Source organism: Ctenopharyngodon idella, chromosome 11 (assembly GCF_019924925.1).
Source record: "Ctenopharyngodon idella isolate HZGC_01 chromosome 11, HZGC01, whole genome shotgun sequence".
NCBI lineage: Eukaryota > Metazoa > Chordata > Actinopteri > Cypriniformes > Xenocyprididae > Ctenopharyngodon > Ctenopharyngodon idella.
Window position 1 is genome coordinate 3,870,226 of NC_067230.1, and position 25,668 is coordinate 3,895,893.

At 39.5% G+C, this 25,668-nt stretch overlaps 1 protein-coding gene and 1 non-coding gene across 2 annotated transcripts in view; one reads left to right on the forward strand and one right to left on the reverse strand.

The window, feature by feature from the left end:
* The window catches only part of avil (advillin), a 32,613-nt gene extending 26,981 nt beyond the window's left edge, over positions 1–5,632 (reverse strand). Inside the window, exons 1-3 of the mRNA XM_051912564.1 lie at positions 5,486–5,632; positions 5,272–5,355; positions 569–1,679 (exon numbers count right to left, since the gene is read on the reverse strand). The gene's annotated coding sequence lies outside the window, so the exon portion shown is untranslated. The remainder of the gene's footprint in view (positions 1–568; positions 1,680–5,271; positions 5,356–5,485) is intronic.
* A 6,534-nt stretch (positions 5,633–12,166) lies between these two features.
* Positions 12,167–12,238, forward strand: trnae-uuc (transfer RNA glutamic acid (anticodon UUC)). The gene has a single exon. It is a non-coding gene; the product is annotated as a tRNA-Glu (tRNA).
* Positions 12,239–25,668: the final 13,430 nt, after the last annotated feature.

Sequence of the window (25,668 nt, forward strand, 5' to 3'; positions counted from 1 at the left end):
TAAAACTAACTTGCCGCTTCAAATAACATTACACCGTTACGCCACTAGGAGGCGACAAGTGACTGTTAAAATGTATATGACATTGAATGATTCATTCAAAAGATTTGTTCAAAAACATTGATTCATCCAGTAATGAAACAAGTATGAGTGAGTCATTAAATCATTCATTCAAACCTGAGAGAGAGTCATTCAAACCAGACTCTCCTCTGTTTGGGGTTTGTTTAAAATGGACATTTCTTTGGAGGTTGGAGATTTAGCAGCTCCATGTCAACCTTTTTCACTGGTTGTGATGACTAACCTCTGCCACTCTCACACCAGACATGCGTCAAAACAGCCGGAGCAACTTTACTCTATTTACGAATATGACAAGATGCGCATGAGTGAGTGACATATGTATGTAATTTCCCGCCAAAACCATCCTGTCAGATCTAAAATATAAACACTATAATAGGCATACCATAGTGAATCAGGGTAAGACAAAAACATGTTTGGGAAAAAGGATTGATGGTGTATTGACTCATTTAAATATTAATATTGAACAACAACAAAAAAAAGTTACATAGTGTACCTTTGATATAGGTTGATGATTTACATGACAAGTGCAAGTGAACCGGCCTGCTCGTCAATCAGTGAACATCAGCTCAGACTTTGACTTCCTCAATACTGTCCTGATTCACTGCCAAATGCTCGACAGAAGAAATTCCCTGTGAAAACACAGAGTCATGCCGTCTGCATGCTTTAAAAAAAAAACTCTCCATTGTATTAATACAAGATGAAAAATTTATTTTTTCAATAGGGCCAACATACAAATGTAAAATAATGCCTTGTTAACAAGTGTCTTGAAATTGACAGCTTATGTTTAATAGCAAAATGAACATAAATGTACAAAGTCCAACAGAAAAAAAATATAAACAAAAAACAAAACAAAACAAACAAACAAAAAAAGACATGGAATTTAGCAGAAACAAAATGCGATCACACTTTATATTAGGTGTCTTTAAAAAGGTCCTATTATGCTTTTCCATGTTCATCTCTCTTTAGTGTGTAATATTGCTGTTTGAGCATGAAAAAGCTCTGCAAAATAAGTGCATTGTATCAAATGATTAATTTAAATGTTAGTACATAGTAGTTAAAGACACCTAATATAAAGTGCAGATTCCATCTTTACCTAAATCATTTCGTTGACTGATGAGTGAAACAAAGTAGTCTTCATTTTAAAGTTGTGCAAAGGCTGTTTCATTGAATGTAACTTGGATAAAGTGGCATACTTCTGTAGTAGACAAATTTATCAGAAACGTTCTATAAATTACTCAAGAGAGAGCACAAGAATCTTCATTTGTACGAATCCTGGCCTCCCTAGTATTCATCCCATCATCTTCATCTACGTCTGGAGTGGACGGACAGGGTGAGAACTCTGACGGCGCGTCCTCATAGCCACTGCTCTCATCATTATCCTCTCCAGCCGGAGCTTCATGCCTTTGATTATCAAACACTGATTGACCAAATGCTTGGCTGACCAATTTTTTCAAATGTAACACTGGGGCTGCATTCAGATGCACTGGAGAGCCTCCGCTGTCTGAGGGCAGTGTTTCGTCTCGGTCCACTGAAGTCCCTTCTGGAGCTCCCTGAATCCTGACAGGCCCCGTGTGTCTCTCCTGAAGCTGCTCAGCTTTTCTTTCCTGCACAAATATTGAGACATTCTTCAAACAAATGCTGAAACAGTCTGAATGCATATTATAAACACTGAGAGTGGCATTAAATTACTTTTGAAAGTTCAAATAGTAGATTTAGGGGTCCCACTTTAAAGGGGACCTATAATTTCACAAGAATGTAATATAAGTCTCTGGTGTCCCCAGAATGTGTCGGTGAAGTTTCAGCTCAAAATACCTCACAGACCATTTATTATAACTTGTCAAATTTGCCCCTATTTGGGTGTGAGTAAAAACATGCTGTTTTTGTGTGTGTCCCTTTAAATCAAAGGCCGCGTTAACCGGAAATTTTCTGTCACTGACGGAATTTTTTTTGCAGTGAAGGAAAAATCTGAAGGCCGTCCGTCATTTTGACAGATTACACCGAGGCTGATGTAACTTGTAACTGTAATTCCCACCCCTATCCAGTTGGTGGTGAGTGCGCTCCAGTGTGGCAGCAGAGGGCGAGTTCAGTCACCAGAGTAAAATGAAAACGATGTGTTTGATTACACAGGCGAGCACCCAATTTAAGTCCATTTTATAATAATAAAGTTATAATACTTACATAATTAAGTTTCTAATCCAGTTCGTTTTGTTTTAAATGGTTTGTTTTGTTATTTTTCTTGCTGACTATCAAGTTTATGGTCAATGAATGGCTTTTCTGAGGTATAATGTTAAGTGACATTGAACATTGAACTGATTAAGACGTGATACAGATTTCGGTAAGCGTTCAACATATTTTCTGATGTTCATTCATGTTTATTTCGTTCTGTAAAGTAGTAAAGAGGAAGGGATGATCGCGTTCACTCTGCAATCCGCGACCGCGACAACTGTTCAAGATGAAAACTGAAAAGTGACGCATAGTCTTTTTTCAACTTTCTTTTCATAATATAAATAAATGCATAGCCTAGGCCTATTTGCTTATCCTGTAAGCACGTGAATAAAAATGAAAATGTGGACGAAAAAAGAAACTATTAAATGTCTTATTATCATTAAAATATAAAATTTAAAATGACGGGTAATAATTGATTATGACAGAATTTTTACTATTCTGTCCATCAAAATGACGGACAGTGCAAAATTCTAACGCAACCTCTGCTTTAAATGCAAATGAGCTGCTGCTCCCGGCCCCCTTTCTAGAAGAGGGCGGAGCTTTAACAGCTCATGCATCGGTTGCTCAACAACAACAAAGCTGGAGAATCTCACGCAGCCAAAATGAGGATTGTCAGTAACGGTGTTCAGCCTTACATTGTTCAAACCGGAGTCAGACACTGATGGAGAGACTCAGGAAGAAGTTACAACTTTTAGAATAAACTGGACGTTTCTGAATGGTTAGTGGATAAATTTATGTAGTTGATTCAACTCATCGACTAGCATGTGCCATCATGTTAATCTTGTGCAAATCCAGCGTTGAATTGACCCTCTTTTGTGAAGCAGTCCGGCGTAAAATGAAGGCATGACAACAACACTCTACTACAACAACTCTTCCTCTTCTCTAAAGCAGTCCAACATGGCCTCACCCCCTTTGTTGCATGTTGTTGGGGGTGGGGTTTATGTAAATTTTAGGGTTTGTGATGTCACCAACCCAGGAAGAAGCTTGCTGTAGTCCCTACCAGCCGTTTGTTGTAGTCCTTAAACAGCAAATTCTTTAAAAGAAAATATCTCCCTTTGCATTGAACTTTGAGTGTCGTAAATGTACAGATGTTGTTTATGATCAAACAGCAACATTACACACTAACTAAAGTTAAAAAAGTGAAATAATCAATCATCCCTTTAAATTAAGTATCTTTAACAAGTATGTACTAGCATTTAAATTAATCATTTGATACCACGCTCTTATTGTGTACATACACTGGTGTTTAAATTTGGGGTCAGTAAGATTTTTTAATGTTTTTAAAAGAAGTCTCTTCTGCTCAACAAATCTGCATTTATTTTATCATAAATACAGTAAAACAGTGAAATATTATTAAAATTCAAAATGGCTGTTTTCTATGTGAATAAATAGTAAAATGTAATTTATTTCTTTAACACATTTATAATAATATAAAAAAGTTTATAATAAAGTGTGAAGATGTCAGTTTCCCTATAGACCGAACATCACTTTTGGCCACTACTGTATATACAAACATTTTAGTATTTTTAGAGCGTAGGGAGATCAACTCGATTACTTCATTCGCAGTGCTTCATGGGAGTGGGTGGAGCCAAAGAGCTCTTTAGGCAAGATTTGCATGTCATGACTCCCTGATTGGTGGAACTTTCTGTAGCATCATGGGTAATGTAGTTTTTCACCATGAATTCCCTGATTATTTTTGAAGATAAATTTTAAAATAATATTATTTCCCTTTGGAGGTTTTTACTTCCAGAACTGACTGTTGCTGTATCTGCTGATCAGTAAAACATCACCGGATTCAGAACCATATGACTCAGAAAATGGTGTGTAGTATTTTCACATGAATGCGCACAAAGGACTTAAACTTCCCAGGTTAAAGGATTAGTTCACTTCAGAAGTAAAATTTCCTGACAATGTACTCACCCCCATGTCATCCAAGATGTTTATGTCTTTCTTTCTTCAGTCGAAAAAAATTAAGGTTTTAATTTCTTAATTTCTTTAAAATTACCACACACCATGCACTGAAACTGACATTTGGACCTTCAACCCATTGAACCCCAGTGAAGTCCACTATATGGAGAAAAATCTTGGAATGTTTTCCTCAAAAAAACTTTATTTCTTTTCGACTGAAGAAAGAAAGGCATGAACATCTTGGATGACATGAAGGTGAGTAAATTATCAGGAAATTTTCATTCTGAAGTGAACTAATCCTTTAAGATCAGGGATACAGGATTAGGTGTTTACACCCTTAGAGAAGATCTGGAAGTTTCTATCGTCACCTAGAGTCCTTTCCCAACGTCACCAATAAAAGCGTCTCTGATTGGTTAAATCTCCTCAACAGCATTCTACTATCTATCTATCTATCTATCTATCTATCTAGGTATATATCTAAGACATGCTAGCAATGTGATAAAACATAGCAACACCCTCGCAACCAACCAGAATACCCTAGGAACCACATATTTTTAAAACTACTAAAACTTAAAACCATTTCAAACCTAAAACATATATAGACTTCAAACCTTCAAACTTAAAGCTGTTAAAATGACTTTCTGGCTAGACTTTCTGGCTAGGCTCTCTCAAGCCAACATCAAGGTTTGTGTACAAACATTCTAATATAGTTAACAAGTGATTTCCTACAGAGCTGTACTGGTTTCATGTCCATTGATTTATTTATTTGAGAACAAACAAAGCTTTTAGGTCGATCAAGACCTTTCCAATCTGCATAATTCTTACTGTGAACTGAGCGCTTTCATTCCTACAGCAGAACACAACCAGGCACACTCTGAACATTTATCTCAGGGTAAATGATAAAAGAATAAAATAAGAGAGAAGTGAACACACTCACTTGTTCTCCAAACATGGTTACGTAAGCATGCAGAAACTGCCAGCCCCTCTCTCTCTCTCTTTGGCTTTACGCAGCAGTTTCTGTTCATTTCTAAATGTGATTATGCAAGCTTAGAGTTTCCTCACCTCTTTTAACCTCTCCATCTCCTGCATTAATGAGGCAAGCATGTCCTCCAGCTTTTTCCTTATCGCTCTCTCTCGCTCCAGCTCCTGCACCGTCAGTCAGAGAGAGATAAACGTCATGTGTCATCCATATCATCAAGTTAATGTTTTCTGAATTAGAAATCTATCATTTGCATCAGTCTCTGTGTTGGCAGGATGAAGATATGTTTCACAATACCATGGTGAGCTGATGCGTCTCTCTCTGTGTTTCGGCGAGCATCTCCTCCGCCCCCTCGAGCGCATCCTGAAGACAGCCCACCTGGAACATAAGAACATCCTGCTGGAGCGAGAGCGTCCGCAGCTCCTGCGCACAGTCCTCATCCGTCTGCAGAGCAAGCACAACCTTTACATGCATCTTCTATATGGAACGCTGACAAAATAAATACATAAATAAATATAAAAGAAATGTAAAAAATAAATAAATGAGTATTTATACTTTTATTTTTCTTATGTATGCATTATTTAGTGGTGTCAAAATTAGTGATGAAAACTACATGACTTTTTATGAAATTCTGCCATTTTGAATTGAAAATATATGATCATGATTCATGTAATTCATAAATGAATGTGACGAAAAACGTTTACGTTTTCAACATATTAGACATACGAATAAGTGTGAATGTATTTTCAAATAGTTTAAATTGATTACTTCATAACTACAATTAGTTACCTAGAACTTCTTTTACCATTCTTATTTATTTATTCCCTTAAATCCATTTTAATCCTTTAAATATTTAATGCCTTTATTACTATTATTATTTATTAAAGCTGAAGTCTGTAAGTTTTGCCTCTTTGTCGCCATCTCTGTTTGAAACCTGCAATTGCAGTTATTTGTGGAATTATCATCTTTACGTGGGTTGTGCATCGGCACGGCTACTCAGCACGGATGAATCTAATGTTTGCTGTCAGTCACTGCACCAGTGTGGATACTGTACTTCAGAATCACAGATTGTAGTCTTGGAAGTATGACCAAAATAAGAATTTCCACCGGAAAATGTCATTTGAACAAGTAACATGTCTGCCACTTTTGTTCTGACCAACTGAGAAAAAAAGCATTACAATAAATCGCGCTACCAATGGTGATTAAATCTAACGATCGCTTAGCTCAGATAACATCAAACCGTGCAAATTATTATTATTGTTATACTTTGTTCCCAAACTGTTAATGTTAACAACATCAGCATTGCGTGACTATGTGTATTTAGTGTGTATTAGCATTACCTGTAGATTTCAATTTCTGTCACCACTCCAGTTGTCACTGATGATTGTCATTTGGACCTTTCTGGATTACAATCCGCCATCAAAATGATAAGTTTAATTATTGCAGCTGCTGTGAGAAAAGGCTATAAATGATCCGTCACCTGCAGCATCCTCACATGATATATCCTACTAGCTGGGACTCCTTCTTTATGTAAACAGACGTGACATAATGACACAAAGACAAACGGCTGAATACTCAAATTTCCCGCAGAAACCTACCAGTACCACTCAGATTAGAAAACATTACTGTAAGCTTACCGTTGTGAATCGGGTTAAGGTAAGGAGATAGTTTTGAACACTAGCTGGTTATGTACTTGCTCAAAAATATTGATTCCTCCTATGCCTACACCACTGAGTCATGTGTTTACAAAGGAGCGGCTCACAAGTCAGTCATGTAAAATCATGAAGCGATGACTCAAGACACACCTGTTGACGATTCACGTCCTCTCACACCATACACGAGTCTCCTGCTCTCAAACTTCATGTGTCAATAACTCTTTCAAGGACTCATCTTGTAGCGTTTTCCTAGCTTAGCATGCATCACTGTTATTTTAGTTTAATTATAGTTTTATTGATATTTTGAATTAGCTTTTATTTTATTTTTTTTTAGTTTTCATGTTCATTTTAGTTTAATTTGTAGTAAGTTGATTATGTGCTTTTGTCATTTTATTACTCTTTTTTTAAAAAAGAAATATTACATTTTTAGGTTTATTTTTCTTTCAGTTTTAGTTATTTATTTATTTCCAGTTAATAATTTTTGTGCTTCAACTTAAACTTATTTCAGTTTATTGCCAAGGCAACATTTCTCATTTTCGTTTAGTTCAAGTTTTTCAACTAATATTTATATTTGATTTTACTTCAGCTTTATTTCAATTGACAGAAATGTTAAGTTTCAGTTTCAGTTAATGATAATAACCCTGACATTAATCACCCATCTTGGAAACTGAATCTTTTATGAAACAGCAGCTTATATAATTAACAACAGCAAACTAAATACATAATTTGTTTTTTTTTTTTTTTAAATATGTAAATCTTACCATTTCTATGTTCTCAGAAAGCGGATCATCTTCACTCTAAAAAATACAATTGTTCATTACTATATAAAACAAACCAAGTAAACTTTGAAATGTTTCTGAAAGACTTTTGTAACAAAACTAATCAATGAATCCTATTCAGCAAATGTAGTTCTGTAAGAGAGACTTGTGCAGCACTTTCAGTTCACATCCGCCTAAAACACACACTTAGACTGCAAACATCACAATACTAACTTGGCTTTCTTCTCTTTGTCCTCTTTTTAACGATCCGTATCTGCTATCACTGCGTGACAGGTGTCTGTTCGTCTCTTCTGCCTGCAGGACACAAACAATCATATTATTGATTACCAATATAAAACAACAAAGCAATCTAAGCAACAAACTCCATTAGAGGATTCTGAAAGCAAATCTGGCTAAATTTGGAGTTTTAAAGAGGACCTATTATGCCCATTTTCTAAGTCTTGATGTTGTTTTTGGGCTCTGATAGAACAGGTTTTCATGCTTAAATGCTTATTATTTCCTCATCTGTTTCTCAGGCAATTTCTTTTTAAAAAATTTTTTTTGGATGTTTTTGCCTTTTATTACGATAGGACAGTATGTAGACAGAAAGTGAAGTTGGGGAGAGAGGGGGGGGACGGGATCGGGAAAGGTCTGTTGTAACTTCTTCCTGAGACTCTCCATCAGTGTTCGACTCCGGTTTGAACAATGTAAGGCTGAAAACCATTATTGACAATCCTCATTTTGGCTGCGTGAGATCCTCCAGCTTTGTTGTTGTTGAGCAACTGAAGCGTAAGCTGTTAAAGCTCCGCCCTCTTTTAGAAAGGGGGCCGGGAGCAGCAGTTCATTTGCATTTAAAGGGACACACAAAAACAGTGTGTTTTTGCTCACAGCCAAATAGGGGCAAATTTGACAAGCTACAATAAATGATCTGTGGGGTATTTTGAGCTGAAACTTCACAGACACATTCTGGGGAGAGAGACTTATATTAAATCTTGTGAAAGGGGCATAATAGGTCCCCTTTAAACATCTTTTACCATACCAATTTTATGGGCCTTATACTTCCTATTTGAGCCGTTGCAGATGAAAGTTATTTCAGGGCAACGCCACCTTGATCGTAAAGCAAAACGTGATTGGTTGGAGCATAAGCATGCTGATTGGTCAGTGCAATATAGCTGTTATCTGATTGGCTTAAGTAGACGGTGGGTGGAGTCCACTTATTTGTGGATAAGTGTCTACTAGAAATGTTTCAAAATCCGAAAGCGATTCACTAATGAATGCCAGGGAAGTTGTGTTTGTTGTGTTTTTTAATTCACAAATTCATTTATTTATTTTTATTTATCTACTGGTATTTCATTTTTGTGAAACTCCTGCATATATATATATATATATATATATATATATATATGTGTGGATCTTATTTTATTTATTTATGAATTTATTTAATTTTTGTGAATCTCTTTACATTTATTTGTGTATCAAAATCTATTTATTTGGAAATATGCAACAAATTTAACCCCACAATTCCCAACGCCTCAGAATCGAGTCCAAGCTCTACATACTATTGCTTATAGTAATCAGTCTCAATGGCAGTTTTTCTTTCTTTACAAGAGTGAATTCATTCAGCCTCACAACCTATTAAAACTTTCCAAATAAAATTTCATATGATTGTGAACACTGACTGATGTCACAATCATATCCGTCAAAAGGAGACTATAACATTTGAACTGCTTGGAGTAAAGTCAGTAAATCATGGCCAGCTCATATGCAAATCGATATTTAAATATAGTTGTTCGTCACGTCTGTGCTTGAGAAAAGACATCTTTAATTCGTTTTTCATCGCGAGATTGGGCATCATCGCGCATACATCATCATCATCATCGGAAGGTGTGCTCTGTCAAAACAACACGTCGCGTTTATTTAAATAGAATTAATAATCGAGATAGAATAAATAGAATTTATAATCGAGTGAATATTCAAGTAAAACAGATTTCATCTTGTCACACCCTGATGCTACCAGTCCCAAATCAGCCCGGTCATTATATAATATATAATATTATCATCTTATCGAGGCTTTGCAATTTATAATAGGTAATATAATCCAGGTGACTCGATCATCAAAGATCAGCAGACAATTACTAGAAATCCGACGTCTCAAATCAAATCACGAGTCGTGACAAAGGAGATCCGGACTAAAGATTCACTCACTCGTACCTCTCTGATAATGTGCCGAAGAGACTCGTCTTCGCTCATTCCTCGAGAGAGAGTCCGTTTCCTCAGCGAACCCGCTTTCTCAAGCTGACCCGAATGCATTTTTCCCACACGTAAGGACTCTCCGGAGAAAAGGTCCGAGAAATTCTCGTCTTTGAGGTTTTTCAAGTGTTTTTCTACCGGAGCAAACAGTGTTGTCGGGTGGCTTCTGTATTGCAGTGGGCGGGGCTTGTACTCTTGAGTGGGCAGGTCTATTTCGCCCATCTAGTTTCGTTCGTTATGTAATACCACAGAACTTTGATAAATAAGACGGGGTAAGATGACCCACCCATCTTAAAGGGGTCATGACATGGATTTTTTCTAAACCATTTTAATATGTTCCTTGAGGTTCACTTATAATGTTAATAAGGTTCTTTGCACAAAAATAAATAAATAATAATATGTATGTGGAAAAACAATTATTTTCAACCCTCATTCTGAGCCTCTGTCTGAAATGATTCGTTTTTAAGGCGTGGCTCCTTTAAGGCTTGTCAGGAATGTTATGATTTGCTATCGTCATTGCATAGGAAACAGTATCAACACAGTATTTAAAAACATTATCTATATAAAGCAGTCATTTACAGACAAAGCATTATTAAATCATTTACTTGCGGTTTGTGATGCAGCTGTTGTCAGATCCAATACAGTCTGCTGCTTCATCTTGCGAACTCTCCATTAGATTGTGCCTCGACAAAAGTACAAAATGCTCAGAACAAACACGCAATCCGGGACGCCATTAAAATAAAAAATCCACTTGTTTCCGAAACTGGGATCCTTCTGAAGCATGTACAGAGACGCAAACCAGCTGTTTAAACTGGACACGTAAAACGAACATTCTTTCACTCTTCCATTTGTCCTGTTGTCAACAGACTCAAGCTCGAGGAGTATGTCAGAAACTGAACGCACATCTGTATACTGTATCAGCATATACAGCGTCAGTGATTATAATGACTTCAGAAACTGAACGCACATCTGTACGCTGTACCAGTGTAGACAGCATCAGTGATTGTAATGACTTCAGAAACTGAACGCACATCTGTATCCTGTATCAGCGTAGACAGCGTCAGTGATTATAATGGCTTCAGAAACTGGACACACATCTGTATCAGCATATTCTTGATCATATGACTGTGTGTACTGCAGTATTTTCCACTTTACTCTCCTACTTTATTGTTCTACATTTCCATTGCACTATTGTAAAGTGTGGTAGAAAGGCACTATATAAAATAAACATTTTATTATTTAAGCTATGAAACTTGCAGGATGTTTTAATGGTACAAAGACGTCTTATATGTCAAAAGATCATGGCAAATTTGATTTTTCATGTCATGACTCCTTTAATTGTTTTTCTTGACCACAGATGGCACGAAATCGCATCTCAACAAATTTGGTAAATGCCTATGCTCTTATTAATTTTGTCCTTTGATTGGAATATCAACATTGAACTGATTTGAGCTGAATAATGGTATTATATATTTAGAGCTGCTTTACAGCAGAATTTGAATGTCTCACATTTGAAGAAGTTTGCATCATTGATCGTTAATTTCCTATTTATTACTGTGAAGCTGCTTTATAAAGTGCTGTAAATAAAGCTGACTTAATTTTGTGTCTCTGGAAAATAGTGAACTTGTATTTTGTTGAATATCAATGTTTTTGTATCTATTTGTTAACGAGGGATGTTTTTAGATTTTTGGAGTAAAATTACAGTTTATATAGGCCTACACATGATTACAGTTGGAAAGATGCAAGATTTATTTTTAAATTCCTAAAGTAAAGTCGTGGTGTCAATTTAATATACTTTTGTAAACCCAGCCAGTCACAATGAAAGCAACTGCATAAGAAATCTGAATTTAATATAGGCCTAGTAATATGTAAATAATATGCTTTACATACTGATTTACATACTAAAACCAGCAGAAATTGCAACACAGGCACATCATCAGATTTTTAAACTCTTTTGACAGACGTCACTACCTGTATCTCACATCGATTGGCTTCCGCCTGGCGTGTTTCATTTGACATTTGCATATTCCTCAACTTTTGGACACTCTCAACTCTTTTCTCCAAACCAGTGGATACGCACTGTTAATAAACAGTATCGGTAAAATAAATTAATAATAATAAAAAAAGATTATTAATACAATCATAATGAATTGGGCGAGTCAAATGACAGCTCCCTTCAATTAATCGAATACGATTTAATTCAGTAAACGATCCCTTTGGTCATTCTAACATTGTTAACTGAAGTTTTTACACACACCAATAGACAAAGGCTACTACAAAGCCCTGACCTTGTACTGGCCCCAGTCATGCATGGTTCCCATATGGTCTAGCGGTTAGGATTCCTGGTTTTCACCCAGGTGGCCCGGGTTCGACTCCCGGTATGGGAAGGTATCATTATTTCCTTCATCAAAGCGTTTCTGTCCAGCTGTTGTTGAGGAACTGCACCCAGGATGAGGTTCTGTTCTCATCCCACATGCTAGCAGTGAATAGCTACATGCCGGCCAGGCCCCGCCCCGCCCCGCAAGTCGCATTCACTGAGGACGAGCGCTCTCTCACTTCTGACAGCGCTCAGTTGAATATGACATGACTCAGGCAAGACTCATGGTATATTATTCACTATGAAAGAGCATATTTCTCCGGCGTTTGTTGTAAAATGCCCAATCTCTTAGCGTGTCGCTTGCCGGCCATGCCCCTGCAAGCCGCATTCATTGAGGGCGTGCGTTCTCACTACAAGAGCGCGAGAACGGGCTCAGTGCTTACAGCGCTCAGTTGAATATGACATGATGCTCTCCCCTGTCTCAGGTGAGACTCATGGAATATATTAACTCTGAAAACATATTCCTCTGGTGTTTGTTGTTTAATCCCGAACCTCTGAGCGTTTCGCTTGCCGGCCCCACCCCCACAAGCCGCGTTCATTGAGAACGAGCGCTCTCACTATGAGAGCGTGAGCCTTACCTCGCTGCGTTCACAGACTGCTTTTTCTCCTTCCCTCGTTTTCCACTGTTCTCTTTTCTCAAACTGAGATGAGAAACAAAGGGTTACAGGGCCAGTGAACGAGACTAAGTGAGTTCTCGCCGATCTAGATCCCGTGTTTCTCCCTCTTCCTGCAGCAGGGGATTTCCCGGTGCTGCCCAGGCTGTTTAGGGTTCAGCTGAGTGCAGCACTAACAGCATTATGTCATGATAATCTCCCCTGTAACTATCAGGTGAGACTCATGGAATATACTTCTTCTAAAAAAGCAATTTCATTGGTGTTCGTGGTAAAATGCTGAATTTCTGAGTGCGTCACTTGCCGGCCACGCCCCCGCAAGCCGCCTCCATTGAAGATGGATGCTCTCACCGCACGGTGTTCACAGACCGTTTCTCTGAAGATGGCTCTTCCCCTTGACCTCCACTGTTCTTTTTATCTCTGGCTTGAGACAAAAGATCAATGCTATCACAAAACTGATTGAATGGGGCTAGGTGAGCTCACGCCAGTCTTTTCCCGCATCTCATCCTCCCGGCAGCAAGGGGACTCCCCAGCTATGCACGCTGTGAGAGCAAACATAGCACTGACGGCACTCAGCTGAATGCAGTGCTAACAGCTTGTTAATGTATGACGTTCTCTCTTATAACTAAATGGAGACTCATAATTATTTTGTCTAAAGAGCTTTCTTCATGAATATTTATGCCACCTAACACCCCGTTCTGTTCCGGGTGCTGGAGACAATGTGTTTGTTAGCACTGTGCCCGCTCAAGTTCCCGCGCCCATACAATTTATTGCTGTCATAGCAACCAGATTACGAGTGTCGGGTCCCCTCGCAGTGACCCATCGCTCGAATCAATTTAACCCTTTGCCACACCGGCTGAGGCCTGGCAGGCCATCCCTGGAGTGTCAAAATGGGTATTGGGTGTAGAAAATCGAGGTTATGTACCAGAACGTTCAAAGGGACCCGTTATTCAATGGAGTGGTCCAAACCTCTGTAGAGAGCAAGGACGTGCATGTCCTGCGCTCCGAGGTAAACACTATGCTGGCAAAAGGAGCCATAGAAGTGGTTCCCCCAGCATTGAGTGAGTCAGGCTTCTACAGTCGATACTTCCTCGTTCCCAAAAAGGATTGCGGTCTCAGGCCCATCCTCGATCTCAGATGCTTGAACTGGGCCCTAATAAAGCACTCATTCAAAATGATCACTGGTTTTTTTCCCTGGATCTGAAAGATACTTTCACATCCAGATAGCCCCCTCATCACAGACGATTCTTAAGATTCGCCTTTGAAGGGGTGGCGTATCGATACACGGTCTTTCCGTTCGGGCTATCTCTGGCTCCCCGCGCTTTTATGAAGTGCGTGAATGCGGCTCTCTCCCCTCTGAGACAGATGGGCGTACGCATACTCAACTACCTCAACGACTGGCTCATTCTGGCCCAGTCGGAGGCAGAGCTGCTGTCACACAGGTCCCTCCTCCTCAGCCACTTAAAGTGCTTGGGGCTCAGGGTCAGTTTTCCCAAAAACTCATTATCTCCCAGCCAACGTATCTCGTTCTGGGGATAATTCTCGACTTGACCTGCATCAGGGCCGTAGTCTCGCCAGAGTGATCCCTGGCCATTCAGCAGCTCGCGGAATCTTTTACGCCCGGAACCTCTCTGCTGCTCAGAGCGTTTTAGAAAATGCTAAGGTCTCATCAGCTCAGCATCACCAGCCCTGCAGTTGGGTTTACTACCATATGTACCCACTGCAGTTCTGGCTGAACCCGCGGGTCCCGCCCCAAGCCTGTCAGCACGGTCGTTGCTTGCTCAAGGTGAACCAGGTGTGCGTTGCAACCCTGGCTCCTTGGATGAACCCCTGCTGGTTCAAACAGGCCGTGGCTGTACGGACTATGTGCAAGAGGAAAGTCGTTTTCACAGTCGCCTCCAAGATGGGTGGGGAGCTCTGTGCGACGGCCACTCGGCCTTAGGCGCTTGGAGCAGCCAGGAAAGCGAGCTTCATATCAACCGCCTGGAAATAATGGCGGTATATCGAGCTCTCCAGTCTTTCCTTCCTCACCTGGTGGGAACACCATGTCCTGATCAGATCAGACAATATGACAGTGGCGTCCTTTATATATCACCAGGGCTCTCGTCCAACCCCCTTTTCACTCTAGCGAAAACCATCCTAGAGTGGGCCCAACACAACCTGCTCTCACTCAGAGCAGCACATGTTCAGGGCATACTGAACAAAGGGGCAGACATGTTGTCCCGGAGCAACCTTCCCTCGGAGGAATGGTCGCTCCACCCCCTCGTGGTCCAAAAAAATTGGGATGTCTTCGGGAGGGCAGAGGTCGACTTCTTCGCCTCAGAAGACAACTTTCGTTGCCCAATTTACTTTTCAAAGACCAAGGATGTGCTTGCCCACGACTGGCCCAGCCTCCTCCTGTACGCTTTTCCCCCAGTCGCTCTGATTCCCCGGGTTATCAGACGAATCAGGGAAGGTGCCCACTGGGTCCTCCTGGTGACTCCTTTATGGAGGAGCCAACCATGGTTCTCGGACCTGTCTCAGCTATCGTCCATGGAGCCATGGCCGATCCCCCTGAGACGAGACATCCTCTCCCAAGCGGGAGGGACAACTTGGCACCCCAAACCCAAGCTGTATGATCTCCATGTATGGCTTCTAGACCGGAGCCTTCAAACCTCCCTGAAGATGTCCTGAACACTATTTCACAAGCCAAAGCTCCGTCAACGAGACGTCTCTACTCCCTAATATGGTCAGTCTTTGCTGCCTGGTGTACAGCCCGGGGGGACCCATTTACTTGTGACATATCTCTGATATTGACTTTCCTTCAAGACTTAATGGATAAGGGCCATACTCCCTCTGAACCCTCCCCGCCCCCGCACGGTTCCCACATGGGACCTGTCTTTGGTTCTCAGAGGCCTTAAGGGCCCTCCCTTTGAACCGCTCCAGACTGTCGACTTGTGTCCTCTAACGCTAAAAACCGCCTTATTGCTAGCCTTAGCATCAGTAAAGCGAGTGGGAGATTTACAGACGCTCTTCGTGAGCCCCTCCTGTCTTGAGTTCGGGCCTCAAAAGTTGTCCTGAAACCAAGACATGGATATGTCCCGAAGGTCCTATCCACACCCTTTAGGGCACAGATGGTCATTCTCTCTGCACTTCCTCCTTCCCAGGATGATCAGGAGTTGAACCTACTCTGTCCAGTCAGGGCCCTGAGGACTTACATCGATCGTTCCTCCTCTTTTCGTCAGTCGGAACAACTCTTTGTCTGCTTCAGTGGCCGTACGAAAGGTCTTCCGGTCACGAAGCCCAGATTATCCAGATGGATAGTCGACGCTATAACGCTCGCTTACTCCTCCTTGGGCCTACAATGCCCCATAGGTGTTAGAGCACATTCCACAAGGGGCATGGCCTCTTCTTGGGCATGGTCACTGGCGTGTCCATCTCAGAAATTTGTGAGGCGGCCGGCTGGGCCTTGCCGTCCACCTTTGTCAGATTTTATAATCTGGACGTCCTTGCATTACAAACGCAGGTTCTCTCTACATAAGCCTCACCAATGTGACCAGCTTATGAGCACTCGTTTATGAACCTGACCAAAGTCCGGGTAATAACGTATTTTTCCCATTCCCTATATATGCTCTAGGCATACGGAACGGAGTACTGCGTAATTTGCCGTAATTTGCCAAGGCGAGACGGCCGCTGATATAGCCCGAGACCCCGCCCATTTTGGCAGGCTCGAGCGGGCTGGCTCTGCCGCGCCGTCATTGGTTCGTTTACTTAAACTCCATGAACCAATGGCCATGCAGTTTCACTGCGTGATTAAAAAAGGCTTTAGAATCGGTGAAAACAGGAGTTTCCCCGTTGCGTCTTGCCTAAACAGCATACAGGCCATAAATAGCAAATATAAGTTCAAAACTTGTAATGTTCACAAGATCTTTTTATCAACTTAAGGTTTTTCACAACATTAGGTGAATATATATCTATTATTGTGGATTCATAATCTGCTATAATGTGGCAGTCATTTTGGAACAGGAACACAAAACGTTTGACTCCACAGACATTAGAGCACTCCAGTTCAGCCGCAGCTTCATGCCCACCCTCTGATCCTCATCCTCCTCCATCCCCCAAACCTCATCGGCCTGTCATCCAGTCCTCCACTTTCTTCTTCCTTCCTCCACCTCAGAGATCACAATGCATCAAAGAAACAGCAACACCATAGACTATTTCTGAGTTTGCTGTTGTGAGCAGCCCAGTAAGATGTCATTCAAAATACATATAAACATGCCTTTGTCATTTAATGCTGTCTTAGCTTTTACTTAAACCAGTGTTTTTGATAATATCAGCAGGTCTCATCTCAGCCAGAAGACCCTTTGGATCTTCCACTACTGTGGCCACAGACAATGCCACAGCAGGACCAGAAGTGGGTGTCAGAGCACTTTTTAGGGTTGGTGCAAAGGGAAAGCTGGAGCTGCGTGAAAACTTACAGTTGTGGTATCACCCCCCACCACCAGCCTTGTTGTACCCCCAAGCTCCAACACCTGAGAGACTTTTTTCCACAGTGGCTCTTGCTCTGGATGCCATTTACGCTATGGAAGGTGCGGCCCCAATGTACTAACCCTGCCTGTGCCAGGCATCAACTGTGTGGTGGTGGTCTGCACAGGAGGGTACAACAGGTGTTAAATATTGACAGATACTACATCCTGGTGACAGAGACCCTGATCTGTACCAGATGTAGAACCAGCTACCTGTCCTGGAGTCACGCTGTGCTGCAGCAGTTGGACCTGGCCCATCGATCTGAATTCAGGGTCATTCTCACACGCAAGTAATTATTTTGCAGTCATGTTCACTCATATGTTACCTTTTTTGATAAATATTTCCTACAATAATTAGATACCTGATAATAAGATACTTGAATGAATACTTTTTTCCAAGGTATGCCTGTGACATTCGAGTTCTTCGCTTGTTGCATGAGAGGGGCATAGGGAATGGTCCAGTAAGGATCATCGGCCAGCTGAGGGAGAACCACAGTGAGGAGTGGTTAAAACGTGTGGCTCGGTACACATCGGAGTGTGTGGCCTTTTTGGATAATCCTGACCTGCATCCACTGCACTTCCAGGAACCACCATTATTTGCTCCAGTACCCAGCTAAAAAATGGCTCCTCACTGTATACAGTCAGGACATCCTCAACAGGCTCAATCACATCAAGGCCAGCATCACATCCACGTACGGATCAATTTTAAAAATGGATTCAACTAAGAAGGTCGGAGGAGCTGCTTTAATGACTGTACCCTTATCTATAATGTATTGTTAGACCAAAAGAGCTGTATTTGTCAATGTTACTGATCTGAATGTATGTTGTATTATTTGCTATGTTTATTGTTTCTTTCAGATCACCAAGAAGTTGAGTGGGCCTGCGAAAGGCACAGCACAGTGACTTACCTCAGTAGGCAATGAGGTAGGTCAGGTGCTGATGAGTGTCCTGACTTCGAATGAAGGTGCTGGGTTAGACCTCATGGCTGCAGGGCTCATGGAGAGATACCAGAGAGCTGGTGTTGATCTTCCCCCTATCCTGTATGTGGACTGTGACTGTTGCAAGGAAGTGGGAGAGACTAAACTGAAGAGGCGGTTCAGCAGCTAGCCTGATGTCATCGTCTGCCTAGACATTTGGCCTTTTTTGCAACGTCTGGCAGTAGGATGCACCACAGATGCCCACCAGTTGTACCCTACTTTTATGGCTAGGTTGTCATCCTGTATTTTTGAGTGGGACGCAGGGGATCTCACTCTGCTGAGAAGGGCCAAGAGGGAGCAACTCACCCAACAGGGCTGGCCTGCAATGACGGAGGCAGAGCTTGACCATCATATAAGCAAAGATGAGCTGGCCCAACACTGCAGAAGGAGAACACGAGGAGAGGAAACCGCTATCCGCCTCTTTGATATGCTTATCAGAGAGCTCATGGGTGGCTGGGGAATGACGCCCTTGGTGTTCCACTCCTTGACAGTGTGAGGATGCAGCACATCTGGCATGTCCAGAGGCGGCACGTCACCTGTATTCAGGACCCTCCAGATGTGCTGCTCTACACGAAAACTGGAACCATAATCAAGGGCGGGATGGTTCTAAAAACTGCTCTAAATGCTGCTCGTCGAAACACTGCTCGATGCTCGTCATTAAGACAGGCTACTTACAGGACATTTCAGGTCCCCTAAAAAGAAAGCTGTCTTCACTCCTGGTGTCGACAGCACAAAGAGATGCGTATTGGGTTCTAGTGGCTCTCCAGCACAGTGGCCTAATTGCTGTCGCCTTGTTGAAATGATTTTCATAAGGTTGTGTAACATCCACCGAAGCCCTAAAAAACAGCGGAAAGAATCTTTGTCCAGATGGGAACTCATTCTTTGTGATTACAGAAGAATTCGGCAGCTAATCCTGAGCAATGGAATGGTGATGAGCGAAACAGCCCTTCAGTTAGTTGAGGTAAACCAGATGACCCTTACAACGTGGCACAATGAACGCTTAAAGGGTCAGGAGGTCTCAGTGCTGTTGCAAGGGCTGGAGCTTCCAGAGGCACGTCCAGTGGCATTGGAGTACAGCCTGTTGTGCCACCACAATATAGCCACCAGTTGCATAACTACCAGATGCCACCAGACACAGCGGGACAGGCAAAAACAAAGATTAGAAAGATCCAGCCCTCAGCTACCTTTACATCTGCCACAGCAACTTCATTTGAGCCATCAGCCTTACACCCTCAGCGTTCAGCCACATTCAGCCAGCTAAGGACAATTTATCCCAGGCCGACACAACACCACAATGGTTTCTAACACACCCACTGCCCCTGTTGTGTCTCAGATGTTACTTTTCTTGCCCAGCCCCATTTTCCAGCATTAACACTGGAGCCATTTCCTCTGACCCACCTGCAAATGACACAGCCACCCCAACCAAACAGTCGTACTGTTAAAGCAAATACGTGCAGAAAGTGTGTTAATTTCATACACAAGAAACTTGCCATAGCCAGTACAAAGGCAAAAATATTTTGCCCAAATAAAGAAACAATTACTAAGGAGCACTAGTTACTGAATATGAGAAAATAACACACTTGTTTCTGTGTGATACAATCATTTTGCTCTCTTGGATGGCTCTGTTCTTTTCTTTAACTTCCAGCCATATTTAATGTTAAAGTATTATACTGTGCACTTTTTATCTTGTATTATTATTATTATTATTATTATTATTATTATAGAAAGGTTTATGTGTAGAGGAAACAATATTAAGTAAAATACCAAAATGTGTATGTGAGTATGCATAAGGATATGTATACATACACTATAATACATATGGGAATATAATAAATATTAAACAACAATATACTATTATATATATTTATATACACTACCAGTCAAACTGTAAGATTGAACTGTAAGATTTTAAAATGTTTCATTTATTTGATCAAAATACAGCAAAAACAGTAATATTGTGAAATATTTTTACAATTTAAAATAACTGTTTTCTATTTATTTCTGTGTTGGCAAAGCTGAATTTTCAGCATCATTACTCCAGTCTTCAGTGTCACATGATCCTTCAGAGATCATTCTAATATGCTATGTGATAAATTATAATTATCAATGTTGAAAACAGTTGTGTACAATTTTTTTTCCAGGATTTTGTTTTTCTTTTATAAATAGAAAGTTAAAAAGAACAGCATTTATCTGAAATAGAATCTTTTGTAACATTATAAATGTCTATACTATCACTTTTAAACAATATAATGTATCCTTGCTGAATAAAAGTATTAATTTCTTTAATTTCTTTCCAAAAAACTCTTACTGACCCCAAACTTTTGAACGGTAGTGATAAAGTTACAAAGATTTCTATTTCAGATAAATGCTGTTCTTTTGAACTTTCTATTCATCAAATAATCCTGAAAAAAAAAATTGTACACAACCGTTTTCATCATTGATAATAATAAGAAATGTTTCTTGAGCATCAAATCAGCATATTAGAATGATTTCTGAAGGATCATGTGACACTGAAGACTGGAGTAATGATGCTGAAAATTCTGCTTTGCCAACACAGAAATAAATTGCATTTTAAAATATATTCAAATAGAAAACAGTTATTTTAAATTGTAAAAATATTTCACAATATTACTGTTTTTGCTGTATTTTAGATCAAATAAATGAAGCAGAAGAGGAACATTAAAACATTAAAAACACTAAAAAATCTTACCGTTCAAAAACTTTTGATTGGTAGTGTATATTTATATTATATTTATTTATTTAAGTATAGTACATATATAGATATCTTTTTATATACTTATATTTTATGTAGCCTATGTACATAAAACACTTATTTTTATATTATTTTGTTCTTTTGTTGTTCCATATAGTGAATTCAGTACTTTTCCAAATTTTTCTAAATATGTATATAGTTAATAAATCTATTTCTCTTAGAAGACTGCTGTGGTGTAATTATTTGTTTTATTGCATGAAATGACATTCAGTGTACGGTTGCATTCATTGTCAGGTAGCTGTTCCTTTGCACGCTGAATGAAATAGTATATCACAATATAGTGTGAATGCAGTAATAAGGTGGTTATTTTGCCCCTACTGCCATAGGAAATGCTTACCTTAATAAATGCATTTGGACAAATGACTATCTTAGTATTATGGATAAAATTTTATAATGAATTCAAATTGTTTACTCCAACAATAAAAATCAAACTTAGAAACGAAACAATTGATAAAATCTTACTTATGCAAGGAACCTATGACTTCCTTGCATGGGGCGCTGTGGATCCAAAGGTTGTCGGTTCAATCCCCGACTGGAACAAGCATCTCTAACCAAAAAATCTAACTGAAATATTATGAATAATTTAATTAATCACTTATTAATTGATACAAATAGGACAGTGGCTTATTATGAATGTCATGAATGTCATGTACATAAATGAACACACTTATGTAACAATGATATAGATAATAACTTAATTTACATAGCAATGCAAGAAACATTTCTATCAATTAGTTGCACTAACAGACACCTACAAATGTGTTTTGTTTTGACTAAAATATATAAAAAGTTATTACTACATTGTTTGTATATATATTATGTATGAAAGGAATTAGAATTGAAAGTACTGCAATAATGTAATTGTTTTCTCTGAGTGACTGTTGGCAATAAATCAAGATGAAGACCTTGCTGTTTAAATATATTACAAATTTATTACAAACTATACATCTTAGTTATCTCTTTCTCTCTTACACACACACAGTAAGCATAGCAAAGATACAAAGAAATAGAAGTTATATATATTAAATACAAATATAAAATAAATAAAATACAAAAAATTAATAAAAGTAGAAGATTCTGGTCAACTGGTAAAAAACGTACAAAAAACAAATCAACACACCTTGCAAGGCTCACACAAAAAACAGTAATATACAGTGTGTTATTTCTGTTATGTTAATTTTTTTTTAAATGCCAGACCTGTTATATGGGATGAATATTGATCAGTTACATCAACGAACTAATAGAACATGACTGAAGTATTTACACTATCTACACAGTATCAGACAAAGACAAACCAATCTATTTCTTATCTGCCCTCTTCCTCTGCATCTCCTCCATCCACTGGTCAAGTGGAATACTAGCATTTTGGGGACAGTATATGTACCCATAATACTGGCTGTGGCCACTTTCTTTGTTGCGGGGCTGTTGGCACAGACATTTATTTTTGTCCACTGTCCGATTCTAAGGCCTCCGGGCAGGTGGTGGGGAGGAAAGGGGGCCAGCAGGAGCAATCAATTTGGATGCATTGACTTGTGGGGTCACAAACACATACACAAGTGGTTCACTGGCAGGGCTGGGGCCGGAGACAGTAGGCAAAGGGGCAGGAGTAGGTGGAGATGTCTACTGAGAGAACAATTGCCTCTGAGCTGGCAACCGAGGGCAGACAGACTGCAGAGAATGTGTGTGTTGGGCTGGAGCTGCAGGCTTCCTCTTGACCACTGCTTGTCCCGCTGTACTTTGAGGCAAGTGGTACTGATGTTGAGGGCCAGGCTGTGGTGGTGTAGCAGTGGGGCATATGTGGGAGAGGTACAGGAGCAACAGGAATGGAGGCAGGCAAGTTGCCACCTTCCTATATTTCTTGGAAAAACCTTGAGTTATCAGTGTCATTTCCGTTGTTGTGTAATATTCGGTTCCTGTGAAAAACTGTTCCAGTGGGTGGGGTATACGTGAATATTCATGATATTTCCCCTGTTGTGGGCGTGGCCTTGAGACAATGCGCAGACGAATGGAACTGAAAATATTAGTGCTCAAATCGAACTCGTTTAATGGATTATTTCGAAACGTTAATGAAGATTCAATGTTAATGTCACGGAGTCAGTCACCGGTTCTCCACGCTCCGCCCACTCGTTCACAATCACCAGAGTACTGATCAGCGGCACCTGCACCTCATCACACCAGCACTATAAGAACACTCACTTCCCACACTTCAGTGTCTGGTCTTATTTATACATACCTGGACTCCTTACCGCTCCTCTGATGTCTCTGTGCTCCCACTCCTTCGTCAAGTCTTGTCTTCCCTCGTTGGTACTTCTGCAAAAGAGAAAGGACTCTGTTATTGCTCAGCTAAGTGACTATACTCAACGTGCTCATATCTGCAAACTACTCACCTGTGTTGTTCCTGTGTTCGTGCCTCTGTTTCTGAATAAACCACCTGTTGAATACTTACCCTCTTGTTCCCGTCTGTGTCTGACAGTTAAGCATTAACTGCAACAGTTAAAACAGTGAATATATTGTGTAATATGATAAATCGTCTGTGCTGTTTTGCCTGATTACAGACATTCCGATTTAGGTAAGGACACAGCAGAGCAAACAATGAGCGAATAATCTATTCTAAGGATAGTACAGTTTATTACTTGTGCCCTATTAAAATATTTATAAGCTAGCCTGTTGTGAGTCACTCTTAATTTCTTGTTTATTTCGCATATAGTCAGTATTTCTGTTAACTACATAATACCTGAGGAGAATGTTTTATTAATCTTGTAGTCATCATGAACATTGCATTTTGTGCTTCATTATATAATACAGTGCATAAACCTTTAAAGCATTGTTCTGATGGCCCAGTCTTTCTTATATAGGCCAGCAGTTACCTCAAGAATATTATTCTATTATTTTTCAGAAGCTTCATTTTGCTTTTGTGATGCTCATCATCATCATCATCATCATCATCATCATGTAAAGTTACTGTCTGTTTCAGACTGGATGTGAGTGCTGAAGTCACTGGTAGCGTGATCTGGACATACATGGAAGCTGTTCTCATTGAGTGCCAAGGCCCTTTTTTAATCATCTCAGACACCAGACATTCACTTAATATTGCTTTGTTAGAGTTGATGAAAAGCATACAACTGTAAAAATAATCCAAATAAAACACTAAAAAAGATGACATATTTAATTTATTTATATGCACGTCACCATTAACCAACATCAGAGAACAGTGAACATTAAAGTGTGTTGTTGAATTATTGAAATATTAACTTTATTAATCTCAGGGGGACTTCAAGTAAATATTTTAGGTCAACAGAGTCTGGCTGACAAAAATGTTTGGGAATCCCTGCCCTACAATGTTGAAGATCAGAAATGGTATAATTGTACGTATACTTGTAAAATAAGAAGAAATACTTTTGAATATTATTTTCAAATCTTAAACACGATTAACACAACGTTATGGATTATTAAATTTTGGATGATTTCACTTACCATTGTAAAACACATGACATGAAAGTAGGTTGTTTTTCAATGCAATGTATGGTCAAAGAACAGACACAATGTATGCTTTATATAAATATAAGTATGTGTGTGTAAGAAATACTTAGTAATGTAATATTTATTAGTAGTTATACCTCTAAAGGTATTTTACTCTTAGCTAAATACAACCTGTTTTTGTTAATGAAAACAGGATGTACTCTTTTGAGGGTCCATGTTAAAGGGATAGTTCATTAAAAATGAAAATTCTTATGCCTTCATCTTATTTCAAAGTTGTATGACTGATTTTTTTCGTGGGACATATTTTGAAAAACGTATCAGTGTATTTTTCAGACAGTGAAGTCAATGGGCACCAAAATTAGTTCTACTGGTTCCCAATGTTCTTCAGAATATCTTCTTCACAGAAGAAAAGAAAACATACTGGTTTCGAACGGGTGAGTAAATGATGACAAAATTTTCATTTTTGGATGGACTACACCTTTAATCTATTATAATCGATTAGTAGGCTACTAGGGATTCCCAAATAGGTGTGGAAAGATTTTGATGTTGCTTTGTTAAAGCCTTTAAAAAAAAAAAAAAAAAAAAAAAAAAAAAAAAAAAAGTGACAGATCCATAATACAAGTAAATGTACAATTGTGTTACTTTAATTACAATTTTACATTTCCAGTATAATATGAGAAAACAGGAAAAATGTGTAGTTTGGTGTTGATAAAGGAAATTTGAGCCTTACTGATGTGGCTGTGGAGGCTGGGAAACACTGGCTATAAAATAAATTAAGAATTACACAAATACTCACACCAGGCTATATTTTATTAGGGCACAGATACATAGAAGTTTATTTCAGGCATTGTTGTTAACACTCTGCTGTACTGTTGTCACCGAATGGCAAAAAGGTATAGTACAGGCTACTAACCAAAATATTCAAATAAATCGAAAACCTCACAAATGAAAAAAAAAAAAAAAAAAAAAAAGAGATAAAGACATCAAATAGTAATAAACTGTACACAAGCATGGGTTATTCGCTGATTGTTTGCTCTGTTGTGTCTGTAATCAATCAGGCAAAACAGCACAGACAGTTTATCATATTACACAAT